Source organism: Opisthocomus hoazin, chromosome 4 (assembly GCF_030867145.1).
Source record: "Opisthocomus hoazin isolate bOpiHoa1 chromosome 4, bOpiHoa1.hap1, whole genome shotgun sequence".
NCBI lineage: Eukaryota > Metazoa > Chordata > Aves > Opisthocomiformes > Opisthocomidae > Opisthocomus > Opisthocomus hoazin.
In genome coordinates, this window is record NC_134417.1 from 52,601,623 (window position 1) to 52,628,847 (window position 27,225).

General features: G+C 40.1%; 1 protein-coding gene across 1 annotated transcript in view; it reads left to right on the forward strand.

The window, feature by feature from the left end:
• The window catches only part of ZNF385D (zinc finger protein 385D), a 440,279-nt gene that overhangs the window by 336,171 nt on the left and 76,883 nt on the right, over nt 1–27,225 (forward strand). The gene's annotated exons all lie outside the window — the stretch shown is intronic.

A 27,225-nucleotide genomic window follows, 5' to 3' on the forward strand; every position in this document is an offset into this window, starting at 1 on the left:
GCTGGTGGAAACTTATCTTCCCCTAACAAATGTCTTTCATTTACTACCTGTTAGACTAATTTGAATAGGGAAGTTACTTCAGTCAGAATAAAAGTGTTTGAATTTAGAGCAAGGTTCCTTCCTCTACGAGGTTCCTTCTTCGTGCTAGTCACATGAAGAAGTGGAATAATTATTTTGTGCTGCTGCTTCTTTGTAGGCAGCTATTTATGTACAGTTTGTACCTATTTCTAGGTTATCTTTTATTTATCAAAGCCATGAACTTATCAAAAACTTAGATTGAACATTGAAGCCTTCTTTTAAGGATTGACCATCTAGAGGTGAAAATAGTACAGCTCTTTTTATTCCCTTCAGCTTTTTATTCCTTACAAATAATTTTAACAAGATCTCAGTCACAATTTCCAGACCAGTCAGCATCATGTACTTACTTTCACTGATGACTCCAGGTTTTCTAGTTCATGGACTGAATGGGCACCTTCCTTTTGCAACATTGACATCATTCTCAAATGGTGGTGCAGGGAAGGGTAATACTTTCTCTGGAGCTGTTGTGTCCCTCGCAGATAAAAACAGAAGAGTCAAATTAGGCTCTTTCATTTAGACCCAGATGCTAGAGTTAGGACTGTGGATACTGAGCCATTCATAGGGAGGGGATGGTGGAGACTCCTGGGCTACAGTGGATCCCACTGACTGAACAGCCCAGTTCGTCACTCATAATTTTCAGCTTTGTCTTAGGAAAAAGCATGTCACACTGAATCATACATAGTATACAGTGCAAGAGACATCAAACACTTAGATGTTACATACTAAAGTGAAACACCTCCTTTCAGAGAGGGTATATCATTTGTTACTCTGGAAAAAGATCCAGACAAAAGAGAGGATGAACACATAATTAAAATGACTTAGTCATTAGTGGATCACAACTCGGATTGATACACAGAGTGGAAAATTTTCCAGCTGACAGGAGCTAGGCATCTTCCAGAATAAAATGTTGGAAATAAAAATTACTTTACACAGAAGTAAACAAGATGTCAGTGGACACTGATATTTCCTACTCAGAGGACTCATATGCTCCCATAGTGTTCTTTTTCGTTTGCTCTTAGAAAGAGTTCCAAAGAAGAGATGGGGAAGAAGCAGAGGCCATTTTCAGATTCATCTACAATGTCCAAAAAAAATATTTCAGAAGAACTCTATTCATTTAGACTGTTCACAGCAAAATAATGGAAGAAAAGCTGTTAGGCAGATATTTAATTGTCCCTTCACACCTTCAAGTGATAGAGGCTTAAACTCCAATTTGCCAACACAGTTCAGTATAAGGTTGATCTAATGCTTTCTTCTCTCAAAGTAGATCAATATCTTTAACTTTATGGAATGGGGAGACCTTCTTGAGAAGTATCTTTTACTTTCCAGTTTTAGTATTCACCTAATTTTTAAAGGAATCCCAGTGTATCTGATTGATGGAGAGATTATGATCCCACAGCTGCTCATTGATTAATCTGGGGTGATATCTCTCCCCCTTTTCCCTACCACACAGAAGAGATTTGGGGATGTCTTTATGATGGTCTCCTCTCATTCCAGTGCATATAGTTATTACTGCTGAAAATCACAAAGTGCTCTGCAGAGGTTTTTCAAGAAATAAATAGTCAGGGTTCCACTGCAGTTTAGAAATGCTTTTCTGTAATGTGAAGGCAATAGGCAGAGCGAAGTTCCTCCCTTGTTTGGGTAATTATGAATGTCCACCAGGTTTTTCAGCAAAAATGTGCTAAAATAAAGATTTAATGTTGAGACTGAAAGGAAAGATTGCTTTGAAGAAAAAGAGCTCTTAGCAATCATTTTTTGATAACTCTACTATATGAATGACAAGCACACACGTTGTAATTTTTTCTCTTATTATGAAAAAGTTTTCATTTACTGAATATTCCTACCTTTCATTTTCGTCATATTTTGTTGAACGTGTTTTAAAACCATAACAACAATAAATAGCTTTTCTGTTCAGAAACCTAGGGCTTTGTGGCTGTTCTACCAATATGTCTTTATTTTTAGATGCTGGAGATAGGATTTACCAGAGTAATGAATAGAAATTCCATTTACCCACTGCACGACAGTATTATGAAAATGTTTACAATGAAACTGGTCTGTGAGATTTTTCATTTTTGCAGAGAATACAGAATTTTCTCCCCTTTGATACAGATTTCTTTCAGAGCAGAAGAGCTTTTTTTCTGGTTACATGGTATCAAAATTACATTTCAAAGAAAAATGAGAAAAGGCAGTACAATAGTCTAAAATCGTTTAGCTTCTTTCTAAAGGAGATATCTATAAATCTTCCTGACAGCTGTGTGTTCAGTATTTCTTTTTAAAATAAATCTTCTCATACAAGGGAAGGGAGGAATGAGCAAGTAACCAAAGCTTCTCCATGCTGAGAAAAAACATTAGAACACCAGAGGTAGATTATGTGGAGTCTGTTTCAAGCAGTGAATTTTTTTTTCTTTTTATTTACATTGCGAGAGATCTATATATAACATTTACATTCACATTGTGCATCCAATACAGGGCAAAACATTTAAGTATGTGGTTAGCTGCAAGTGTATGAGTTGCAATTTAGATTTTGGCAGCTGCCGAGAGCTATTGCACCAATTCAGAAGAACTGTTAAATGCATTGCTTTGTAGTAAGCATTTAACATCTGCTAAAAGCAACCGTTAAAATGAAGTCCAGCTGACTTCAGTAGGACAACTGATGCCTACAAGTAGCTGTAGGAGTAAATTCTCTGCTAACATGAGCTATCCTTAAACAAACAAACAAAAACCGCAAACAACTCCATGGCTTGGAAAAAAAAGCACTTACTAAATTTTCCTTGTTTTTTGATCACCTGTCTTGGCTTTTTAATCTTCCTTTACCCACATTTCTAATTTCATCATTTGATCAAGGTAGTGACAGAGTCTGTTAACAAAGTCAAACCTTGCAAAGAGATTCTCTCTTTCTCTTCCCCCTCGTTTAATTCATACGGCCGAGCAAGAATCCAGCTTCCTTTTAGAGAAAGATTGGGCAGCATTTTTATGTACTCACAGGACCTGAATTCCATTGTGATACACTGTAAAAATGTTTCCAAATATGTTAGCCAGAAATTATTTTTTTACTTAAACAGCAACAGTAGTAATGTTCTCCTGAAAATCATGAGCTGAATGCTCATCATGGAGTCCTTATTTGTTGGTTTTTTACCTTGTTTTTATCCATCTCTATAAAGCAAAGGTACTGTTGAATCCATTTGTAGTTGAACTGTATGAATTTGTCAGGATTCAGAACGTGCTGTTCCGCTAAAAGAATAATGATGCAATATAGCTCCACAGTATTTTACTACTAACTTTCCTGGGGAAAGAAGCAGGATGAAAGTACTTACATCCTATTTAGGTTATGCTTGGTATATAGAACAAATGATTAAAGTATCAATTTGTAAGCACCTAGGGGATAACAAGGTGCTAAGAAAGAGCCAACATAAATTTGTCAAGAACAAATCATGTCAAACCAATCTAATTTTCTCGTTTGACAGGGTAATGGTCTAATGGATAACAGGGAATAAATAGATGTGATATATTTTGGCGTTAATGAGGGTTGATACTGTCCTATGTGACAGCCTTGTAAAGTAAGTAGGGGAATATGGTTCAGGTGAAATTGTTAAAAGTTGGTTGCATGAGAGATTGAAAAACTGTACGGAGGGTAGTTGCTGATGGTTTCCTATCAAAACAAAAGCTCACTACAAGTCAGGATCTTCAGGAGTCTGTTCTGTGCTTGCTGCTGCTCTAAATTTTCATTGGCAATGTACGTGACAGAATACAAAGTACGTATACCGGGTTTGTGGATGACACCTAGAAGGAGGGTGGCACTTGATGGAAGGTGGCACATTCAGGTGTGCAGTCCAAAATTATCTTCACCAGTTGGAGAAAATAGTCTGGAATTCCAACAAGTGCAGTAAATAAAAGCACAAGCTCTTGTGCTTAGACTGAAAAAATTAAATGTACAAGTAGTAAAATGAGAAATGTCTGGCTTAATGGGCAAAAAAGCATTATAGCGAATCACAATCCAAATTTACATTAATAATTGCTAATCGGGAAAAAAGGAAAAATAAAAACACCCCACTATTCCTCTGATTGATTTTTTTTTTTTTTTTTTGCCCCCCGAGAGTATTACATTTGTCAACAGACAGGTAAGTGTTCCACAGTATTTGAAATTGACAATGCCTCAGGTAAAGAATCGTTTACAGCAGTGGTCATCACACTTTTACAAAAGCATAATTAGTTGCAGAATTTAGAAGACATCCACTAGCATGGATAGATGTGATAAAACTTCACTCAGCTAGGGAAAGTAGAAAGAACTGGATAGATGTACAGTGGAAAAGACAAGGAAAATATAGTAGGTTTTCAGTATATGAAAGTAGAATAAGAGAACAGTGACTAACTGATCTTTATGTTCCTTGGTTTTGATTAGTTCTTCAGCTTAAGTTGATTCAATAATTTTTTTTTTTATTGGAATATTTAGTGAAACATTTCTAGCTATGATGGTAGTGAAGTTCTGGAAGGAAACACATAGGGACAGTTGTGGGCTTCCTGTTGGCAGAGGGTCTTGACAAATTAGACACCTGTTTCTGAGTATGGACAGGAAACATTGAGTATAGTCCCAGAGCTGAGAGACGTTATATGACCTCCCAGCTGACTAACTTACAAACATGTTTCTCTGGTTCGGAAGAGGTAATAGAGATTTCATTTCTTGTCCATGCCAAGTGATGGTCACACATGGCCTGTGGCCTCTGTTTGCAAAGAGAGAGGAACTTTCAGAAGTTGACCCATTAAGAACCAGGAGAGGCTGATACAGCTAACTGCTGGAAGTTATTTAGCATTTCACCTTTTTAATTTCAAATCTGTTATTTTTTAACTTTCAGAGATATGCTTAAATGATATTTGAAGCCGTGTGTGCTGTTTGCCTCAATCACTGTTCTGTGTGTGGCTATAACCACATGTTCTTACTCCAATTACAGGTTAGATTTAGATTTAGATTTCCAATTAACCTTTAGATTTAGAGGCCTGCTTCAGTATAAACTCAACAATTTCTGCTTGAAAAGTAATGCACAGCTTTTTTGATCAAAATCACTTCTTGCAGATACTGCCAGCCATCAAACACGTTTATCTATTATCTCAGAACAATTTTTCTTCTGGTCTTTCCAAACCAATGCCTCTGTGTTCTGTGACGTTGTCAGCCTGATTATTTGAGCAGATTCTCTTGTGTAAACATTTGCAGATGCTCAGTATCCCCTTAAAGTCAGTGTTACTCTATGAGGGTATAGTATTAATTGCAGCACTTGTGCCTCACCAAGAATAAAACTTAATCCAGAACTAACTTTTATATATAATATAACTTATATTAACTATATAACTATTATAACTATATTAACTTTTTACATATAATATAAAAATAACTTATTATATATAATATAAAAATATTTTTATAGATATAATATATAGAGGTATATAACTCCATATATGTGTATATATACATTCTACTTCTTTCTAATAATGCACCATCTTTCCTGTACTATGGAGTTGAGTGTAAGGAGAAACAAATGCTGATTTCAGTTGTGGAATTGCACATGCCATTCATCTGAGATCAGAATGTGAGTCAGAATGGAAATACACTAATAAGTCGACACTTTTCCAGAGATACTGGTTTATAGTATTCACATAAAGTATTCACAGGAAAAAACAGCAAATAATGACAGAAAGTGATTAATGCAGAGATTTCCATGGCATATCTGGCATTTTTATCGACCCATTATGCAGACCCTAAAGAGTTGCTAAAATAGTCATTCGAGATGTGTGATTTTTTGGCATTCCAAAAGTCTTATCAAATACCACAGAATATTTTGCACTTACATTGCGTACATGACAAATTTGAAAACAACTTAGTATTTTTTTTGCCCAGTTGGATATTCGGTGGAGTCTGTTTTTGTAGGCCTACCCTGCACATTTTAGAAGCATTACCTCCTCTTTCCTAGACCACAGTTTTAAAGGCTGCAATGTGAATTCCAGTCAGGTCCTGTGCAGCTCTGGTCTTCCCCATGCTAGAGAATTCAAACTTCTTTTGTTTTTTGACTACGTGTTGTATTTCGGAAGAAAATAATCTTAAATTTTTATTTCAATCCTGTCTTCTGTTAGATGCTGTTTCATTCTGAGATGATCAGGTGGATCGCAGCTATCTCAAAGGGGAAAAAGGATTCTTGGCCGTGAGCTGGCGGGTCTCATTGAGAGGGCTTTAAACTAGGTTCGAAGGGGGAAGGAGACATTGCCCAGCTCACTAGGGACGAGCCCAGGCTTGGCGTGCCAGAGTCAGGGGTGAGATTGACAGCCCAGCTGAAGTGTGTCTATACCAACGCACGTAGCATGGGCAATAAACAGGAGAAGCTGGAAGCCATTATACAGCAGGACGGCTGCGACTTGGTCACCATCACAGAAACGTGGTGGGTCAACTCACGTGACTGGCATGCTGTCATGGATGGCTACAGACTCTTTAGGAAAGACAGGCCAACAAGGAGAGATGGTGGAGTTGCTCTATATGTCAGGGAGCAACTGGAATGCATTGAGCTTGGCCTGGGGGCAAGTGAGGAAAGAGTTGAGAGTTTATGGGTTAGAATTAAGGGACAGGCTCATAAGGGTGACATTACGGTGGGTGTGTACTACAGGCCACCTGACCAGGAGGAGGAAATAGATGAGGCCTTCTACAGGCAGCTGCAAGCAGCCTCACAGTCACAGGCCCTGGTTCTCATGGGGGACTTCAACCACCCTGACATCAGCTGGGAAGACCATACAGCTAGGCAGGCGCAATCCAGGAGGTTCCTACAGAGCATCGATGATAACTTTCTGATGCAAGTGGTGGAGGAACCAACAAGGAAAGGCGCTCTGCTGGACCTTGTATTAACAAAGAAGGAGGGACTGGTGGAGGATGTGAAGGTTGGAGGTAGACTTGGCTTCAGTGACCATGAAATGGTGGAGTTCAGGATCCTGCGTGGAGGAAGCAGGGCGACAAGCAGGATCAAAACCTTGGACCTCAGGAGGGCTAACTTTGCCCTCTTCAAGGAGCTCCTGGGAGGAATCCCGTGGGCCAGGGCTCTCGAAGGCACGGGCGTCCAAGAGTGCTGGTCGCTGTTTAAATGTCACTTCCTCCATGCTCAAGAGCAATGCATCCCCCTGAGAAAGAAATGGAGCAAAGGAGGCAGGAGACCTGCATGGTTAAACAAGGAGCTTCTAGCAGAGATCAGGTGGAAGAGAAGAGTCCGTGGAATGTGGAAAGAGGGGCAGGCCACTTGGGAAGAGTACAGGAATGTGGTCAGAGCGTGCAGGGATGCGACGAGGAAGGCCAAAGCCCACCTGGAATTGAAGCTGGCAAGGGATGTCAAAAACAACAAGAAGGGCTTCTTCAACTACATCAGCAGCAAAAGGAAGGCTAGGGACAATGTGGGGCCGCTGCTGAATGAGGCGCGTGTCCTGGTGACGGAGGATGTGGAGAAGGCAGAGCTACTGAATGCCTCCTTTGCTTCAGTCCTCAGTGCCAAGGCAGGCCCTCAGGAATCCCAGGCCCCAGATGTAAGAGAAGAAGCCCACAGAGAGGATGACTTTCCCTTGGTTGAGGAGGACTGTGTGAGGGATCGCTTAAGCGATCTGGACGCCCACAAATCCATGGGCCCTGATAGAATGCACCCACGAGTGCTGAGGGAGCTGGCGGATGTCATTGCTGAGCCACTCTCCATCATCTTTGAGAGGTCCTGGAGGACAGGAGAGGTGCCCGAGGACTGGAGAAAGGCCAATGTCACTCCAATCTTCAAAAAGGGCAAGAAGGAGGACCCAGGGAACTGCAGGCCGGTCACCCTCACCTCCATCCCGGGAAAGGTGATGAGGCAGCTTATCCTGGAGGCCATCATCAAGCAAGAGGAGGAAAAGAAGGTTATCAGGAGTAGTCAGCATGGATTCACCAAGGGGAAGTCATGCCTCACCAATCTGATAGCTTTCTACGATGGCATGACTGGCTGGGTAGATGAGGGGAGAGCCGTGGATGTTGTCTACCTAGACTTCAGCAAGGCTTTCGACACGGTCTCCCATAATATCCTCCTAGGGAAGCTCAGGAAGTGTGGGCTGGATGAGTGGTCAGTGAGGTGGATTGAGAACTGGCTGAATGGCAGAACTCAGAGGGTTGTCATCAGTGGCGTGGAGTCTAGTTGGAGGCCAGTAACTAGTGGTGTCCCTCAGGGGTCAGTACTTGGCCCAGTCTCCTTCAACTTATTCATCAATGACCTGGATGAAGAGTTAGAATGTGCTATCAGCAGGTTTGCTGACACCAAACTGGGAGGTGTGGTAGATACACCAGAAGGCTGTGCTGCCATTCAGTGTGAACTTGACAGGCTGGAAAGCTGGGCAGAGAGGAACCTGATGAGGTTCTCAAAGGCAAATGCAGGGTCCTGCACCTGGGGAGGAACAACCCCATGCATCAGTACAGGCTTGGGGCAGACCTGCTGGAGAGCAGCTCTGCGGAGAGGGACCTGGGTGTCCTGGTGGACGACAGGTTGACCGTGAGCCAGCAGTGTGCCCTGGTTGCCAAGCAAGCCAATGGAATCCTGGGGTGCATCAAGAAGAGTGTGGCCAGCAGGACGAGGGAGGTTCTCCTTCCCCTCTACACTGCCCTGGTGAGGCCTCATCTGGAGTACTGTGTCCAGTTCTGGGCTCCCCAGTTCAAGAAAGATGAGGAGCTACTGGAGAGAGTCCAGCGGAGGGCTACAAGGATGGTGAGGGGACTGGAGCATCTCCCCTACGAGGAGAGGCTGAGGGAGCTGGGCTTGTTTAGCCTGAAGAAGAGAAGGCTGCGAGAGGACCTTATAAATGCTTATAAATATCTGAAGGGTGGGTGTCAGGAGGATGGGGCCAAGCTCTTTTCAGTGGTGCCCAGTGACAGGACAAGGGGCAATGGGCACAAACTGAAGCACAGGAAGGTCCGTCTGAACATGAGGAAGAACTTCTTCCCTCTGAGGGTGACGGAGCCCTGGAACAGGCTGCCCAGGGAGGTTGTGGAGTCTCCTTCTCTGGAGATATTCAAGACCCACCTGGACAAGGTCCTCTGCAGCCTGCTGTAGGTGACCCTGCTTTGGCAGGGGAGTTGGACTAGATGACCCACAGAGGTCCCTTCCAACCCCTGACATTCTGTGATTCTGTGATGATTATGAGATTATTTTTTCATGTAGGAAATAAGTAATTTATAAATTGCAAAATCCAGAATAGTCTGTTGAACAATAGTCACGAATTTTCAGATGACTTGTAGTTTCTTAAGGCATTTCTAAAATACTTAGTAGAAAGTATAAATAATTTCCTTTTGTTGTATAAAGTATTTTTTTCCATAGTTTGCACCTTCTGTACAGTACTTCTATGCACCTATACTAGCTAGAAGCAGAAATGATTCACATCTGACCCAGGACCTTGTTGTTCAGCTTCTGAATACTTTTGGAGGTGTTGAACTGATGCTGATGAACTGCCTGATGGCTTAAGCATGTGGGTATTTCCTTGCATCTTAAGTGTGGCCTACAAAGCAAACATTTCGAGTTATCCTCAGTAACTGCTGTAAGTGGTCTCAGTCATCCACAAGATATGGAGCTCTCTACACAAACTCTTCACTAATCCTCGTGCTTATCTCCTTGCTTGTAGTGAAAATAATCTATTCTGTCTAGAAAATCTGTACTGTTGCAGAACATGGAGTGGCCCACAGGTATCAGGCTCAAAGAAGCATTGCCTGAGGACAAGAAGGCAGTAGGGCAGAAGGAAAGTTTGAAGTTATTGGTCCTTAATAAAGCATGCTCTTAATGTCAGCTGGTTACTCAGTTCTGTTGCTGGTGGGGAGAGATGGAGTGCCTTGCTGTCCACTGTGTTCATACTATAGGATTTACACTTTGCTCTCAAAATTCACTCTCCAGCCACATTCAGCAGTGGTAGTTGAAGAGATATTGTCTAAGTCAAGCACTGGAACCAGGCTGCCCAGGGAAGTGGTTGAGTCACCATCCCTGGAGGTGTTTAAAAGATATATAGACGTGGTGCTTAGGGACATGGTTTAGTGGTGGACTTCGTAGTGTTACGTTAATGGTTGAACTCGATAATCTTAATCTAAATTATTTAATTCTATAATTTCAGTAGAAAGCAATGTCTAATGCTCATAGCTACCTTGTCCCTGCACAAGCAGAGCTTATGGAGAAATGTCCAACAACTAAGTCAACTGAACACCAGAGTCAGTATAGCAACATGATCCTGGAGAGATTAGAACATTCAGTTTATCAGTAGCTGTTGTTGTGTTAGGACTTAAAGACTATATAAATCTTAGCCTTTTTTTATTCACATTTGTCAACTCTTGTTTCCTACCTCTGCTCACCCTACCAAGTTATTTCATTTTCAAAGCATTTTTTGATAAGTCAGTTGTGCAGAAGGTTTGACATCTCTTGAAAATTACTTGAGTTTGCTAGTAATGATCTGTGAATAGGCAATGGCTCTCTCTGATAGTAGTGTTTATAGTTTGCAAAAGATTAATGGCCAGTATTCTGACTCCAGAATATGGAGACAAATTGGTTTAAAAAGTTTCTGCTTCTGGCACCAAAATGAATGGTTGCAGTATTTGCCCTTTTAGGGGTAACTTTTAACTTCTGCTTGGGCGTAGGTGATCTCAGAACTACAAAGAGCGGAAAAAGAAGGACAGAAAGGCAAAGGTGAGAGCAGTTAGTAAGAGAGAAAGTCTGAAATATAAGCAACCTCCCTCCTGTGTTTGAACACATCCATGCTTGTTACTGTTAGAAATTTTCCTTCTCTCAGAAATTAATAAATTAAAATTTAAGAATGTACCAGAAAACATGATATTGGGGGTTGGGAAGCAGACCTAAATGGTCTAATGTGCCCTAGATTTTCCAAAATCTGCTTTCAGTGTCAGCAGAGTGTTTAATTTGGATCATCTGTTACTCACTAAGATGACTTCCAGGCAAATTACATATTTATTTCCAGTGGTTTTAATGAATTGTGTCCCATAGCTACATTCTTTGGGTTACACTGGTGTCAGAAAGATTTCAGGCCTGGTGGAGGGTAGGGGAATGTGAGAATAAAATTCAAATGCTAAAATAGGGCAGGTAGTGACTAAGTGGAGTTTCTTTGAAGTCTTTGGCTGGAATTGTGGAAATGAAGACAACGCTTAGTGTTTTTGAACAGTACGTTGAAAAATACCATTTTATACCTAAGGGAATTGGTATAGACAGGGAAAACAGACAATATAAAAGGTATAGACAGTATAAAAGGGGGAAGAGAAGTCTCTTGCGGTTCTCTTATGTTCCATTCATGGAAGAGACTGCCCATTTCAACTGCAATGAGAGAAACATCTGCTTTATCCCTTCTTGCCATGCACTTATTTGTATTTGAGACATTTTTTCCTGTCAGCTTCCTCAGTCAATGTGGGAAGTAAATTAGTCAACTCTAATATTAAACAATTGAAATTTATGAACAACTGTGATGGGACTTTTTACAGAAACCACTTTCCATAAGTGAGTCATCACCTAAAAGGAAAGATAAATTGTAAACTCTCTGATGTGCAATCTTCATCTAGCTTTGTTTGGTCTGTTGTAATTTCTTCCTTACAGATTTATATAAAAAATGAAGAATTTTTACAGTAGAGAGTCTTGAGATTCTGGATTATTAATAATAGGTGCAGATAACAATTTCACTGTAAAAATGGCAAATGCTGTCTGCTTTCAGTCACCAGTCAGTGACTCCTGCTGGCTCGCTTTCTTCGGCACTGATAAGGACATAAAGAAGAACTGGGAGAAGAGGAACAGGCAGGGCTGTATGTCAAAGTCTGGTCCACAGAAAGCACATGGTGAAGAAAATGTGCAGGTTTGTGTAACGTAGAAAGATCTCCACCAAAATGAGTTAAATTAAGTAAATAGTATTCCCTCCCCCCCCCTTCCTTCCAAAAATGCTTTAAAAGTAAAAATGCTCTTTTAGTTGGCTTTCACAGAGTCACAGAATAGTAGGGGTTGGAAGGGACCTCTGTGGGTCATCTAGTCCAACCCTCCTGCCGAAGCAGGGTCACCTACAGCAGGCTGCAGAGGACCTTGTCCAGGTGGGTCTTGAATATCGCCAGAGAAGGAGACTCCACAACCTCCCTGGGCAACCTGTTCCAGGGCTCCGTCACCCTCAGAGGGAAGAAATTCTTCCTCATGTTCAGATGGAACTTCCTGTGCCTCAGTTTGTGCCCATTGCCCCTTGTCCTGTCACTGGGCACCACTGAAAAGAGCTTGGCCCCATCCTCCTGACACCCACCCTTCAGATATTTATAAGCATTTATTAGGTCCCCTCGCAGCCTTCTCTTCTTCAGGCTAAACAAGCCCAGCTCCCTCAGCCTCTGCTTGTAGGGGAGATGTTCCAGTCCCCTCGTCGTCCTTGTAGCCCTCCGCTGGACTCTCTCCAGTAGCTCTTCATCCTTCTTGAACTGGGGAGCCCAGAACTGGACACAGTACTCCAGATGATCAACTTTCGTTGATTATACTCTATTCCAACAGCCACAAGATATTTTGAAATAATCTTAAGCTAACTCAGGACACTTTCTCCCTCCGCCTTTCTCTTTATCGTCATTAAAATTGCACTCCCTGGGGTGATGTAGTCTTCTTCACTGTATACGTACAGCCACCTCTTGTAGAAGACATAATATTTCCTTTTGTGAGAATTACTATTAAACACAACTGCCCCTGGTGTAAACAAATTCCACTTCAGAACCTCCAGGCCTGGCTTTTTCAGCTCCTTGGTTCTTTTATCACTCCTCACATGTCTTTTACAGTCTCTGGAGATACTGCTATTCCATGTACTTACTCACATCACAGCTAACAGCTGGGAGTCTGATCATCTGAACAAGTGCAAGTGCAACCCAATATCTGCCTTTAGAAGCTTTATATTGGAATAAAGAAGCATGTATTTTAACTTATACCTTTAAGGGTGTATTGCCCCAACTCGTGCATTTTTTTTTTTTATCTCAAATGAAAATGAAGTCTTTAAAGGTTTAAAATGGCCAAAGGGGACTGACTTCTTTTCAGGAAAGAATCCAATATGGCACTTACACCTAACTCCCCCATGGCCTTTAAAAGCTTGATTATGAATTCAAAACGTGTATTCAAACTGAGGCAGTGCTCTAGTGGTAGACCGTACAGGTACTTTCGTATATATAATTGTTTGGTATGTTGAAAACTGTGATTTTTAAAATACAAGGGTTTATTCTGTTTGGTGTTTACATAGGTCGCATTGTATCCTGGTGGAATAAATGGAGGTACAGATGCATAGTAAATGTACCGAATTCATTTATGTTAGCTCTTTTTGGGTGGGCATAAGTGTTTCTTTTTATTCTTTAGAAAGGATTTTTTAGAAGGTAGTCTCTGAACAGGTTTTATCCTTTCCCCAACATAGCCTATTTTCTCTGCATCAGTGGACTTGTCATGATAATCAACTTTTTTGTCCCAACCATCAATCACTCCTGATTACAGCTGGGGAGAAGTTCTGTTCTGTTGATCAGCCCATCAGTGCACATAATGTTACACCTGGAGACAAGTGAAAATCATCCCTCGATGGGTGAATCACTTGCCTTCAAGCCTTTTGTCTGAAGTATTTTAATTTACATTTACAGTCTTGTAATTGTCAGTGCTTGCTTTGATTTTATTATTTCTTTGACAAAAATAATAAGTTCACTTGATATTTCCCTACATGATTAGATGAATGCTTTTGTATTTCAAACATCTTATCTTGTAACTTTTTCACTTTATTGTACAAATATTGTGATAATTATCATTATATAAATTAAAAATTAAGTGATTATGTGGTACTTCACTAGGAGGAACTTAGTATATGCTAGCCCAGAATTTTTGCAAAAGTGATTTTGTTGGCTTTTAATCAGATACTTGGCTAGGGTAATATTTATCTTTGATATTCCATTTATATGAAGTGGCTGTGGAACAAACTTCATAGCAATGAAATCATTAAAAATTAAAGGCATCTTTCCTTTCTTTAAAGGAAATGTGGCTTCTGTTGTGATCATTACTGAATAACACGCTTCTGAATATAGGTGTGTTCTATGTATCTAAAGCCCATGTTTTTTCTTCCTTGTGATAAAGGTGTTTTTCAGTTATCAGAAGAATGATGACTCTTCAGCTTGAGTAAATACTTTATATTTTGCTAAAAATTTAAATATGACTTGTAATTAGCTATCAGAATTACCAGTTGTAGTTTAATTGTTCTGTTCTTTTTCCTCCTGCAGTCACTTTTATATTTTAGGTACCTTTTCAAATTATCATTGTCACAAGTTTATCCTTTCACAATATCAAAAAAACACGACATAGAAGAAGACTGTAAACCTGACACTTCAAGGGCTACAGGATGAAGTGTAAATGAAGAAGAAGGTAGAATGTGAGTGTATGGAATAGTAGAGAGTTGATTAGCAATCACGTTTTTACAGAAAAGTTTTAATTAGCAGTAGCTCATTTTCCTGTTCCTGCTGGCCATTTTCAGGACAGTGATATATTGCTTTTTTGCAGTAAGCCATGCCACCAAATAGAAGGTGTTATTTTTTCATTAGATGTGGACACTTCAGCATTATTATCTCTCACCTCAGTCTACACAGCAATACAAAACATGTCCAAATGTCATAATTTAATAGGCCAGTGATATATACAGTAATTTAAAAACTATGTGATATTTGCTCGGATGCTTTGTTTTGTTTCCTCTTAAATTGATGATAAAAGCACTAAATTGCAAATCAAATAATCGCTCAAAGAGGCTCACTCCTTATGTTCTGTCTGCTTGAATACCTTGTTTGCCAAATACAGAATTTCATCACTTGTATAGAAGTTCTTCCAAAGTGACAACCTGTTTATTTTTATGGTTTAGTAATTAATGTGAGTATACTACATAATTTCTGTTTTACAGGGTACCTCAGTCTGCATTACCTTTCCAAAGACTCTCACCACTTGTTATTGTAATGACATAACAGAAAATTTTCTTTTGTTATTGAACAGAGATATTCAGCGGTACTTCACTAATAGAATTCTAGTCAAATCGCCTACCACAAGGTACCTGTCGTTGCTTGTCAATTTATTCTCTAATGTGATTTTCATACCAGAATCTTATGTAGGGATAAACAGTTATGATAAATCATAGAATCATAGAGTGGTTTGGGTTGGAGGGGACCTTTAGAGGTCACCTAGCCAAACCCCCCTTCAGTGAGCAGGGACATCTTCAGCTAGACCAGGTTGCTCAGAGCCCCGTCCAGCCTGGCCTTGAATGTTTCCAGGGATGGGGCCTCCCCTACCTCTCTGGGCAACCTGTTCCAATGTGTGACCACCCTCATGGTGAAAAATTTCTTCCTTATATCTAGTCTAAATCTACCCTCCCTTAGTTTAAATTACTCCTTGTCCTGTCACAACAGGCCTTGCTAAAATGATTTTCCCCACCTTTCCTCTACGCACCGTTCAGGTACTGAAAGGCTTCTATAAGGTGTCCCCGAAGCCTTCCCTTCTCCAGGCTGAACAACCCCAACTCTCTCAGCCTTTCCTCATAGAAGAGGTGCTTCAGCCCTTGGATCATCTTTGTGGCCCTCTTCTGGACCCGCTCCAACAGCTCCATGTCCTTCTTGTGCTGAGGGCTCCAGAGCTAGATGCAGGACTCCAGGTGGGGGCTCACGAGAACAGAGTAGATGGGCGGAATCACCTCCCTTGACCTGCTGGCCACGCTTCTCTTGATGCAGCCCAGGATACGGTTGGCCTTCTGGGCTGCGAGTGCACATTGGTGGTTCATGTCAAGCTTTTCATCCAGCAGTACCCCCAAGTCCTTCTCAGCAGAGCTGCTCTCAATCCTCTCATCCCCCAGCCTGTATTGGTAAGCAGGGGTTGCCCCGACCCAGATGCAGGATCTTGCACTTTCCCATGTTGGACCTCATGAGGTTCACACAGGCCCACTTCTCGAGCTTGTGCAGGTCCCTCTTGATGGCATCCCATCCTTCTGGTGTGTCAACTGCACTACTCAGCTTGGTGTCATCTGCCAACTTGCTGAGGGTGCACTCGATCCCACTGTCTAGGTCATTGATGAAAATATTAAACAGCACCAGTCCCAGTATGGACCCCTGAGGGAAACCACTTGTCACTGGCATCCATTTGGACATCAAGCCTTTGACCACTGCCCTCTGGCTGCGACCAATTCCTTATCCACTGAATAGTCCACCCATCAAATCCATATCTCTCCAGTTTGGAGTGAAGGATGTTGTGGGGAACCATGTCAAAGGCCTTATAGAAGTCCAGATAGATCACATCCATTGCTTTTCCCTTGTCCACTGATGCAGTCAGTTTCCAAGGTAAACGCATTCTGAGATGCAGCAATAAGCGAGTAACAATGTCTGAAGATGTTAAAAAGCATGGAATATATGGAAATAATGAACACCTTGGACACAGGAGAAATAAAGATTTTTACTGCATTTAACAATATTTTATTCTATATCATTCTCAGTGACTAAGAATTTTTTTTCTAAAGTTATTTTATATGACTTACCTATATCTCACTAGTGCTTGGAAAGCCTGTAAGAATAAAACTTTCTTCATAGAAGAGCCAAGAAAATGTACATCATGTAATTACAGGATGGAAGAATTTTTAGCGGAATGAACTACAAATGATGCAGCACCATTTTGACTGTTCTTCTAGAGTCCGAGACCCATGTCTCAATTGGTGAGACAGGCCTTACCAGCAAGGCAAGGCAACAGGGCATGAGATGCAATCTTTGTAGGCTTATTAGCTTGTCTTGGGCTAATTTAGTGCTGTTGGAGGTGGTGCTGCCACCACACAGTTGGCAAGAAGTAAGGAGAGAACAGATACTCAGGAGAGGACAGGAGCAGGTGCAGTGACATTCAGCAACAGGGATAAACAAGGAGTGGGGAGTGCAGTGAGAAAGAAAAGGTTCTGATACAGACTTGGCTAAAATAGATTGGGTTGTGTTAATGGTCACCACTTAGTCATTTCTCTCTTGGAGGCTTGATTGCATTATCCTAAGCAGAGATTCAGTAGCTAAGACATGTTTCAATGCAAGGCAAAAGTTCTGTCATCCTTCCAAGAAAGATCTAATTTTTTGTTATGCTTGTTCTACACTAAAGAAGGAATTGTAAAGGAAGAGGAATTTCTGTGGAGTGGAAGATGTGCCTTTCACACTTGAGAGAAGTTTGTTACAACATTGTCTAGGCCAAGAAGTTGAGAAAAATGACTTCTTGGACTCATAACATGAGAGCAAACCAATGCAGTTTTTGCTGGTGCGTGTGACCATTTCTGCTGTTCAGAAGTGGAAAAGAAGTATAGTTTCTGGTGGTGGGAAGCTGAATTTTCTGTGAATTTTACAGGTGCTGCACAGCCTTTGAATTGCCAGCACTGGCAGCCTAATGATCAAAAGCAAAATTCCTTGTTGTGACCGTTGAGAGCAGGGTGGCAATAACCAGAGTGGCAGAAGCTCTCTATTACCCCTGCCCCCCCCCCCCCCCCCCCCATGGGAAGAGAAAAAGAAGGAGAAGACAGAGAGACTTACAAGTTGAGTATTTAAACAGCTTTACTAATAACAGTAATAATACTAATAAGGAGAGAAATAAGGCAAAATATACAAAATCAATACTGAGTTTCCCAGTGCTGGGTGCCGCGGGAGCTGGCGTCCCACCAGCAGCTGCCAGGCAGCACCAGGAAGTCCTGGAATGGACTCAGCAGCAGACAGGAAGCGGACTCAGGAATGCACGGATCGGAATCTGGATCAGAATTGCAGGCAGGACAATGAGCAGGTTCCTCTTCAGAAGCTGGCCATGGATGAAGAGAACAAGACCCTGATGATCCCCCAGTTTTAAACTGAGTAGGACGTGCATGGCATGGAGTATCATGTTGGGCAATATTAGGTCACCTGTTCTGTCCGCCCCTCCCCCGCAAGTGTGACCCTTTACGACTCCTCACTTGCGGGACCTAAAAGGTCTGTCAGTGACCTTGGCTGCCATAGTAATAATTATAAACATGGGCCTTTTTCTGCATTCCGTTCCTACCATTAGCTCAGTATAGCTAGAAACACTAGTTGGAGTGGACACTGTCCATAAAAGATGCAGCCAACTTCAGAAAAATGCAGTTACTTATAACTTAGCTGTGAGGAAGATTCACTAACAGAGAACTGGTTCTGTTTTAACCAAAACCAGGATACTTATTGAAAAAGATCTTGCCTAAACTATGAAAGCAAGTTCTGAACTGGTTTATTCTCTCTCCCAAACCCTTAGAAAATGTGTGAAATTAATCAACGGCAAATCAATCTTTTCAAAAAGGTAGCACTAAAAAAGTAGACATTTGCTCTGATGACTCTTATTGAATGATTTTTCTATCACTTGTGACCATTTTGAGGTTGAATATTCAGCTGTGGCTGTGGTGGCTGTTTAGTTGCACACATCAGTCCACTACTACCGCTACTTCATCCAGAACCAAAGGTAAGGTCCCAAGAGAAAATGGGCTCAATATTTTTGTCATGTTTCTTGATGACTGTCCATTGATACAGATAAACAACCATTAGTCACAAGATACACTGGAAGTTATTTCTCAAGAAGCGTGTTATTGGTATGGTCTGAATTATTGTGCAATAATGATCTTAAAAATAGTAGAGGTAATGTTTAATCAGTAATTTACTTAGAACCTGGAGAATACTATGGCTCATTTATACAAGGGGCCTGCAGCTGAATATCTGTGCAGTATACAATGCTTTACAGATGTGTTAGATGAGATCCTTTCTCTACAGAGCTTATTTTCTGGTAAATCGGAAATGAAACAAGAATATGAGGTAGGAAGAGCAGCAGGGGATCGGCAAATGAATTAATGGAAAAATACATTCCGAAACCCATTTTTAAGTTTTTTTGAAAGAGGCAGGGTTTGACAACGAGTTGGAATATGTTTCAACTTATTAGATAACATATTAGAACAGTTGAAGTCAAGCCTGTAAAAAATAACTGAGGGTATATAAGAATAAATGTATTTTCAGAACTCGTAGTTTATGGAATAAGTGATTGGAGTGGGTCTGTTGTTCTAAGGCATGCAGAGGGAGAAAAGCTATGTAAGAGAAGAGACAAATGAACAATACTGGATAACAAGTGTGATGATGCAGAGTAGGAGATCAATATGTGGAAAGAAAGGAGACTATGAGTCTGTCGTAGTTTGTGATTAACATTTGAGCTGTAGTGACAGGAAAGAGGTGATTTGAGAAATGAAAAATTTCAGATGGCAGAGTAAAGAATAGGAGAAAAATTAGAGCCATCCGGGAGCTATTTATGCTGAATCATCATAAAGATATAGATGGAGAGAAAAGGAAAAGTCATCCCAAAGAGAGTGTATCCAAGTCTAGAGAGTAGAAGGCTTGAAGACAGAATCCTGAAATACATTATTCTGGCCAGTGCAAGTCTTGTTTTTCAACTAGGAGGAGATTTGTCATCCTAACATTCTTCAGCTGGGGTTACTTAGGATTCAGATCTTCTCTAAAGTCAGCCTTAATTAATCTTTTTTTTCCCCCTCACTACTTAAGCCTATAAAAAGGCAAGACAGCTGAAGTCTATCAGTTAGCTCTTTTCTGGTATTTGCAATAAGGAATGACAGAAGCATTTCTAGAATAGTTTAAATACGTGGCTGCTTTAAATCTGGATTTTTAAAATTAACAGAGATTACATGTTATCTCTCTCAGAAAATCCAAAAGATGCTGATTTCTGATTTCCCTGAATGGAAAATGAAGACTGAAAATATTTACCTACTTTTCCCCCTCAATGTGCTTCCCTCCACCCCCACCATTGTCCTCATGAAATCAGCTTGGTGATATATTATGGCTGCTCCTGACATGAAACAGGTAACAGAGGACTAAGAGATTGGTTCACAGTGAGGAGGTATGGTCACTTACAGTAATTGGACTACGAATTTTAATTCAAGGCTTGAAATTGTTTGCTGTTGCAGTCACAAAAACCTGTGTGTTTTGCAGCAGGACTCCTTTTTTCTATAAAAAGAGGTGCCACCAACACTAAATATGCATTTTTAACTGAGTGCTTGTATTTATAATAAACTGATGGGTTGGAAATGTAGCTAAGAAGCTAGGATTTTGCTTGGCTGGAGGCCTAACAGAGGCTCATTGTGTTTCAGTATGCTGTTTATAGCAACATGAATTGCGTTTGGGACAAGGCGGGGGCCTTTACCATTTCGCTGCAAGCTGTTCTGGTGTATGCAAAGGTGCATTTTCAGACTGATAAGGGATGGGTTGGTCCTTGAGGCACTTCAGCTGGGGAAAAGCATAATTCTCCTAGTTCTCTTATCAGCACCACAAAAGATAAATCAACAGGATGATGATCTTATCATTAGCATCAACTCTCAAGTTATTTTCTGAAATTCTTTCACTGTAAATAACCACATATTCAGGCTTACTTATTAAAGCTACCAATTCTGCGTGACAAGGTTATCCTTAATTTCTGCTTGTTTAATGAACAACAGGGCAATCCACCCCTTTCTAGAGATGTGACTGATTTAAATGGGGTGAAGGAGAGGGGACTGTACAGCCATGTGGAGTGAAGATTCATGTAGACAATAAATTCTGTTGCTGCTCCTGGGGTAATAAGTTGTGCAGTCAGGACATCAGGGCCTATGATGTGGTCTGTCTGATCAGGTAAAGAAGTTAGAGGCTCTCTTCTATAAAATATCAGGGTGTTCAGACCCATATTGCTGAACCTGCAGAAGTCATAGACTTATATTTAACTGACGGAAAGGCGTGTTTGCCTTGATGAAATAAACGGTTCGGCTATAGATGTAATCCATCTTTAGCAGACAACTGCTTGTCCTCCTACCATATTTGGAAGGGTAAAGCCTTTGGCTTAGCCTGAAGGCTCCCGATTATATTCCTGGCCAGCTGTCTGCCTGAAGAAGCCTGTTAGATTTACTGTGTGTAAGCCTGAAGTTGCTACTATATCTTAAAACTCTCAGCTGGAAGTAAATATCTGGTTTGTATTTGGAATGCAATAAAGTGTATTTTTTAGGAGACTGAAGGGCAAAAATGTTGGCGCTGAAACTGTATCCGTAAAGTGAAAGCGAAGAAGTAATGAATTAAGGATTAAAGCCTCAACCCTCTATGAAGAGAAAGTATTGGAAAGAGCTAGAAGTTAAATCTTGTCTGCACTTGGTAGGACTCTGGATGCTAAAGCCAGTTGTCCTGAGCTGGGTCTAGTTGTCTTATTCCTCTGTAAATGGTTTTGCAAGAGTCCTGCAAGCTGTCAGATGTCACACACTGCACATGGCATTCATGCATCTGTCCTGATGGCCTTTGGGATCTCCTTTGGAGAGAGCGACTTCTCGAAGTTCACTGTCATCAGCAGGGCTGTGGATAGTACCTGAGATCCTGCTCTCACCCCTTCTTTGAGGTACAGTCACACTGCTGTACAGTTCAAAATGCTTATTACTTGGTAAATGTGTGTATCATTAAGTGGCGATCGTTGTCTGGTTTATGATTTGGCTGACAGAGTAGGTGGCACACAGGGGCTCTTCATGTAGAGTTGGGGGTGGGGGCCTCACGAGTCTCTGAAGAGAATGGCTCATACAGGCACGGGAGTGACATGGTTCCAGCCATCAGGGCCACCAGCAATTCTGAAAGCCAGGAGAATGCCCTGGGAGAGTCAACTGTTCTTCTAAGGCAGACTTACCTGACTCACTGGCAATATTTATCATATCTTGGTAGATCATAGCAACCTGCTCCTGCAAGTCCTTGCTTTTACAATCACATTTGCTGTTTGCTATTACGCTTCCATATCCATTGTTTGAATTTGCACCCTCAATGTTCTTTTAAGGTAGGGTCCTTGTTTTTTTGGTCTGTCTAAGATTCATTCATGTTGGAATAACTGTCATTATTGAAATTATTTGTAGTGTAAAGTAATTTATTTGGGGGATCAATTGAATTGTTCTATTTATTTTTATTACATTTTGGTTGCATTTTTATTATGGGATGGACTCGGATGTAATTTGGCTCCAGGATCAAAAATAGGAAATTACTCTAAAATGGAAGGATAGTCACACAGTTTCAATTGAGACTGAGAGTTCTAAGGGTTATCTGCTTACTTCTGATGTTTTATTCCCTAGATATCATTGTGTAGTGTTTCTGATATATGCTGTGGCTTTATATCTGTCCATAAACTGCTGCACAGATTATTTGCAACCCAGTAAAAAAAGCAGGGCAATGGATTATATCTCTCTGACCAAAATGTGAGAGTCTTTGTTAGCTTTATAGATGGATATCTGCTGGATATATATGTCAAGTGTACTCAACACTGGAAGCCTTTCCATCTAATGTAATATTTCTGGTGAGATGGCAGGTTTCCTGTGGTGTGCATGTAGCTGTATGTCTATATACACAGACACCTCCCTTTCACAAACAGATTGGCTGTAATATAGAAGAAACAGTAAAATATTCCTGTGCAGATCGCTCAAATGGTGTCATTGTCTCTAGCAGTGTTAAGGAGAAACTAGTAAAGAAAGAGCAGAGAAACAAACCGAGTCATTTCCATTTGAGTGAAATTTTCGTTTAGTCAGTATTTTGTAGAGTGTATGTAAGTATGACATACCAATAGCAGCTGAGCGTGAGTACATAGCACCATCCAAGATGATGTAGAGTTACTCAGACAAATGCTATAGTGGGGGTAGACAAGTAGCATATTCCAAGTTGTGTATAATACATTCTTGTGGTGAAAACATGGCTTTTATTGTGCAGCTTATGTGTTCCTGTAATACTGTACATTTTTTTTTGTTGGCTCAGTCAAAGGCTTTCCATCCATCTTTAAATTATTTTCACTGAGTCCAGGTGGAGCATCGCGCTTGCTTTCAATAGCCAGTCCAGCATGAAATAAATGTCAATATTTCTGTTGACTTAAGTGGTGCCAGGATTTCACCCACACAATCTAAACTTAATATACTTGCTGTCTTTTTTTTTTCCCCTCAGAATAAAGGTCCTTGCAATTTCCAAAGGGCAATGAAAACAGAATGCTTCATTGTTTCTAGATTTTGGTGTATAATGAATTCATAGGAGTGAATACTGAAACAGTTGTAAAGCTCCTGCCAAAATGTTGTTTCTTTATGAGAAAAGTAATGAAATATATTAGCTACGCTTAAAAATAACTTCTAAATCAATATGCAAGAAGTTGATCAATAATATGCGTGTTAAGAAGGTAGAACACATTCAGAATTTGAATAAATGAACTAACCAAGGTTCTTCTTTTGCAACAGGGCTTCCAGAGTAATTTCTTAACTTCCTATCATGGGTGATTTCAAACTAGATTTCAATGGAACTTGGACTATTGAAGCAAATAGCTCATTCTTGAAGATCTTTTGTTGTTTTTAACACATTGAATTAGCTCATTACTGCTGAATATGTAGTGGAAAATAGCATCTGTTTATGCTGAAATAATATAAAAATTACTTACCAGTAACAGAAAATGGAGCAATTTGCAAAAGCTAATCATATTTGTGCAGTTGTCTGCAAAAAGCAAATTGTTAATACATACCCAAGGGAAGAAGCACTTACTGGTTTAGCAATTTAATAGTAATGTTAAGCATAATATATTAAAGAATATTTTTTTAGGATTCAATTTTAAAAGTCATAATGATATGAACACAAAAAAACATAGCTGTTCCATATTTCTGCTTCACCTGTACTTACTGATGGTTGAACTCCAAAAAGCAGACTGAAGCTCGTAATGCCCAAATCAATGTCAAACTGTCCATACACCCCAAACATACAACACCAGCTTAGAAACCTACTAGGAGATTTCCTTAGTGAGAGTTCTGTCTACATTTAGCTAGAAGTTTTCAGTAGGATGTCCTCCATCTTGTAAGTCTGGGGTGCTGCAAAGCATACTGAGGCATACTGAAAATTATCAGAACAGTGAGACGTCATAGGTGTAAACTGAGAGCTTTTCGCAATTTCAGTTCGTCACTGGACGTCAAGTTAAAGATTCTTATTTTCATTTTATTCAAAGAGGATTCAGAAATCTCTGCAAATTTTACAGAAATCAGTTTTCCAGAAGTGATTTTGTAGGGTCCAAGGTAGACATGTTAGCTTTTCCTTACCTTTACTTGGTCCATTGTATCATATTTGCATGTGCCAATGTTCAGACTTTTTCTGTAGATTGCTTTTACCACCAATGCTGTGTGCAAACTTGCAGAGTTTCTCCCCGACATTTTCTTGTTCTTCAGAGGTCTAGAGAGGAATAATATGTTCTGAACTCACATCTCAATACAAAATTTTGAAAAGGACTTCAGTCTGTTGTTTAAGAACAGTATGCTTTTATATATCTGCTTGTGGAAATGGCAACTGTTAAATGACTTGTTTTCAAAGGACAGAAGGAAAAGGAATCTTAAATATTTTCATTATTCATTGAGGTATTTTAATACCTTATTAGTTCTGATAGTATAATCTCTTCTTGATTGGTGAAGTCGTCAAGTATCCATGGCTAAAATTTTATAAAAAGGAAACAAAAAGTCTTTCATTTCACACAAGTGTTGTGTGGATTAAGTCAGCATTTCTTCAGGTATTAAGGACATGCCTGCAAGGTTAAATTAACCTTCTCTTATTAAACTACAGTGCTTCTTAATCACTTCAGGAGCATTCCAAAATTTGGTGGACATGGATGGAAAACTGTTAAACATTACTGATTTAATTGTACTAATTTGCATATACTAGATCTCTGTACTTCTTAATTCTGAGATGTGAGAAGTTTGGGATTTTTTTCATTTAATTTGAGTTACAGTTGCCATAGATTGATGGGAATCATCACTGAGCAATAACAAAAGCAAAAACAGCATAAAAACAATAAAGAGCAATAATTAAGTATAAATATGTTAATAAATATTGTGAATAGGTGTGAAGGTCTTTACGTGCTCCAAAGAGTTTGGAGTCTCAGCATTACATTTCAGTACCATTTGGAAATTTCACTCTTTCAATAATCTCTGCCCAAACAAATCTAAAACATAGCATCATAGAATAGGTTGGGTTGGAAGGGACCTTAAAGATCATGTAGGTTCAACCCCTTGCCATGAGCAGGGACACCTTCCGCTAGACCAGGTTGCTCAAAGCCCCATCCAGCCTGGCCTTGAACACTGCCAGGGACAGGGCATCCACAACTTCTCTGGGCAACCTGTTCCAGTGCCTCACCACCTTTACAGTAAAGAGTGTCTTTCTTATACCTTATCTAAATCTACCTTCTTTCAGCTTGAAGCCGTTACCCCTTGTCCTATCATCACATGCCCTTGTCAAAAGTTCCTCTCCAACTTGCTTGTAGGCCCCCTTCAGGTACTGAAAGGCTGCTATAAGGTGTCCCCAGAGCCTTCTCTTCTCCAGGCTGAACAAGCCCAACTCTCTCAGCCTGTCCTCATAGGAGAGGTGTTCCATCCCTCTGATCATTTTTGTGGCCCTCCTCTAGACCTGCTCCAACAGCTCAATGTCCTTCTTGTGCTGAGGGCTCCAGAGCTGGATGCAGGACTCCAGGTGGGGTCTCACCAGACCAGAGTAGAGTGGCAGAATCGCCTCCCTCGAAGTGCTGGTCACGTTTTGTACTGGAAGATATTGTTGCCTGTTCTGTTTTGATAATGGTACAACAACCTACTTGTATTAATAAATAAACCCCTTTTTTCAGTCTGCACAACTTTTGGAACAGTTTAATCTATCTTCATGTATGTATTACTTTAAGAACAAACAGCTTTATAAAAAAGTTGCATCGCAAGTCGGTCTGCATGCACTATGTATAACTAAAGGGGGTTCTTCAAAGTACTAGGGCTCTGACCCTGCAATAGTTGGTAGAACTTGTGCACTGGCAATGCTTGTAGGTTTACACAGCATCTCGTGGACTTCACTGAGGCGCTGAATGTGTTCACAGACTCACCCAAGAATGATTGAAAGCAAGGTGAAAGGAACAAAATTATGTAAAGGAATAAATATAACTGTACTGTAGACTGACTGATGTTGAAGTTTTCCTGTGCCTCACAAACCTTTGTTCCTTCTGGGTATTTTGATTGTTTTTCTCAAAATATTTTCTTTTTGGCTAATCATTTAGATAAAACTGGCTTTTAATGCAAATTTGCTTCCATGGCATGTCACTAGTTTTTATCACCACTTAGGCATTTATTTTCTATTAATATTAATTCCCTATAAAAACATAATTTACTTTTTTTAATGTAGAAAATAGCTTTTATTCATTTTAATTTATTTCTTCCTCTCTCTTTTTCATGTATCTTATATTTCCTCTCAAAGAGAGAAGTCCTACGGGTAAACCTACAGGAGAACTTTTTAAGCAAACTGCTGCCATAGGACTGTTTTAGAGATACAAAATTTGTCTAAATGATCCAGGAATTAGTGGACTGAGAGTTCTTTTGTTCCAAGAAAACACATTGCCTCTCCTTGGATATTTCTGCACCTGGAAGGCTTGGATTGCTCTTGGAATGTGAGGAGAATGAAAGAATCTGTAAACTCTTCCCATTTAGTACTAGTATTAAATTATCAGTCTTTGTGCAGCTGTGAAAACTTTTCATGGTGGAAAAGTTCACGTAATATTTTACATACACTTACAAGAAGGCTAGAGATTTAACCTGGGAAGCACCTGACTACTGCTGAGTCCACATAACACAGAGTTGGAATGAGGAAATTTGTGCATTTATGTTTCTTTTTTGGTGTTCTGAATTTCTATTTGTGGGTAGGAGCTGATCTAAAGGACACTGGAAAGATTTATATTAAAATAACTATTGAAATATAAATTAAAAATCCAAAATGAAAATTTTGTGAAACTGTGTATTTGAGTGTAAGAAAGATGAATCAACATTTTTCTGAAGACAAACTTGAAATTTGGCAAACTTCTAATAACTTTAGTATTAAAAACAGTAGTTCCAATAAAAGTATTAAAACTGTGCGTAAGAGCACCATGAAAATATCTCTATGTGCTCACTTTTGTTGTTTTGTGCATACAAGCTGTATGAACTTGTTTGTGATTTCAAATATAAAGTTCAAATTGTACTGAATTAATAGCAATTTAAATATGCACTTTTTAAGCTTTTTCTTGTTCTCTGTAAAATTTCTTGTAGTATCTTTGT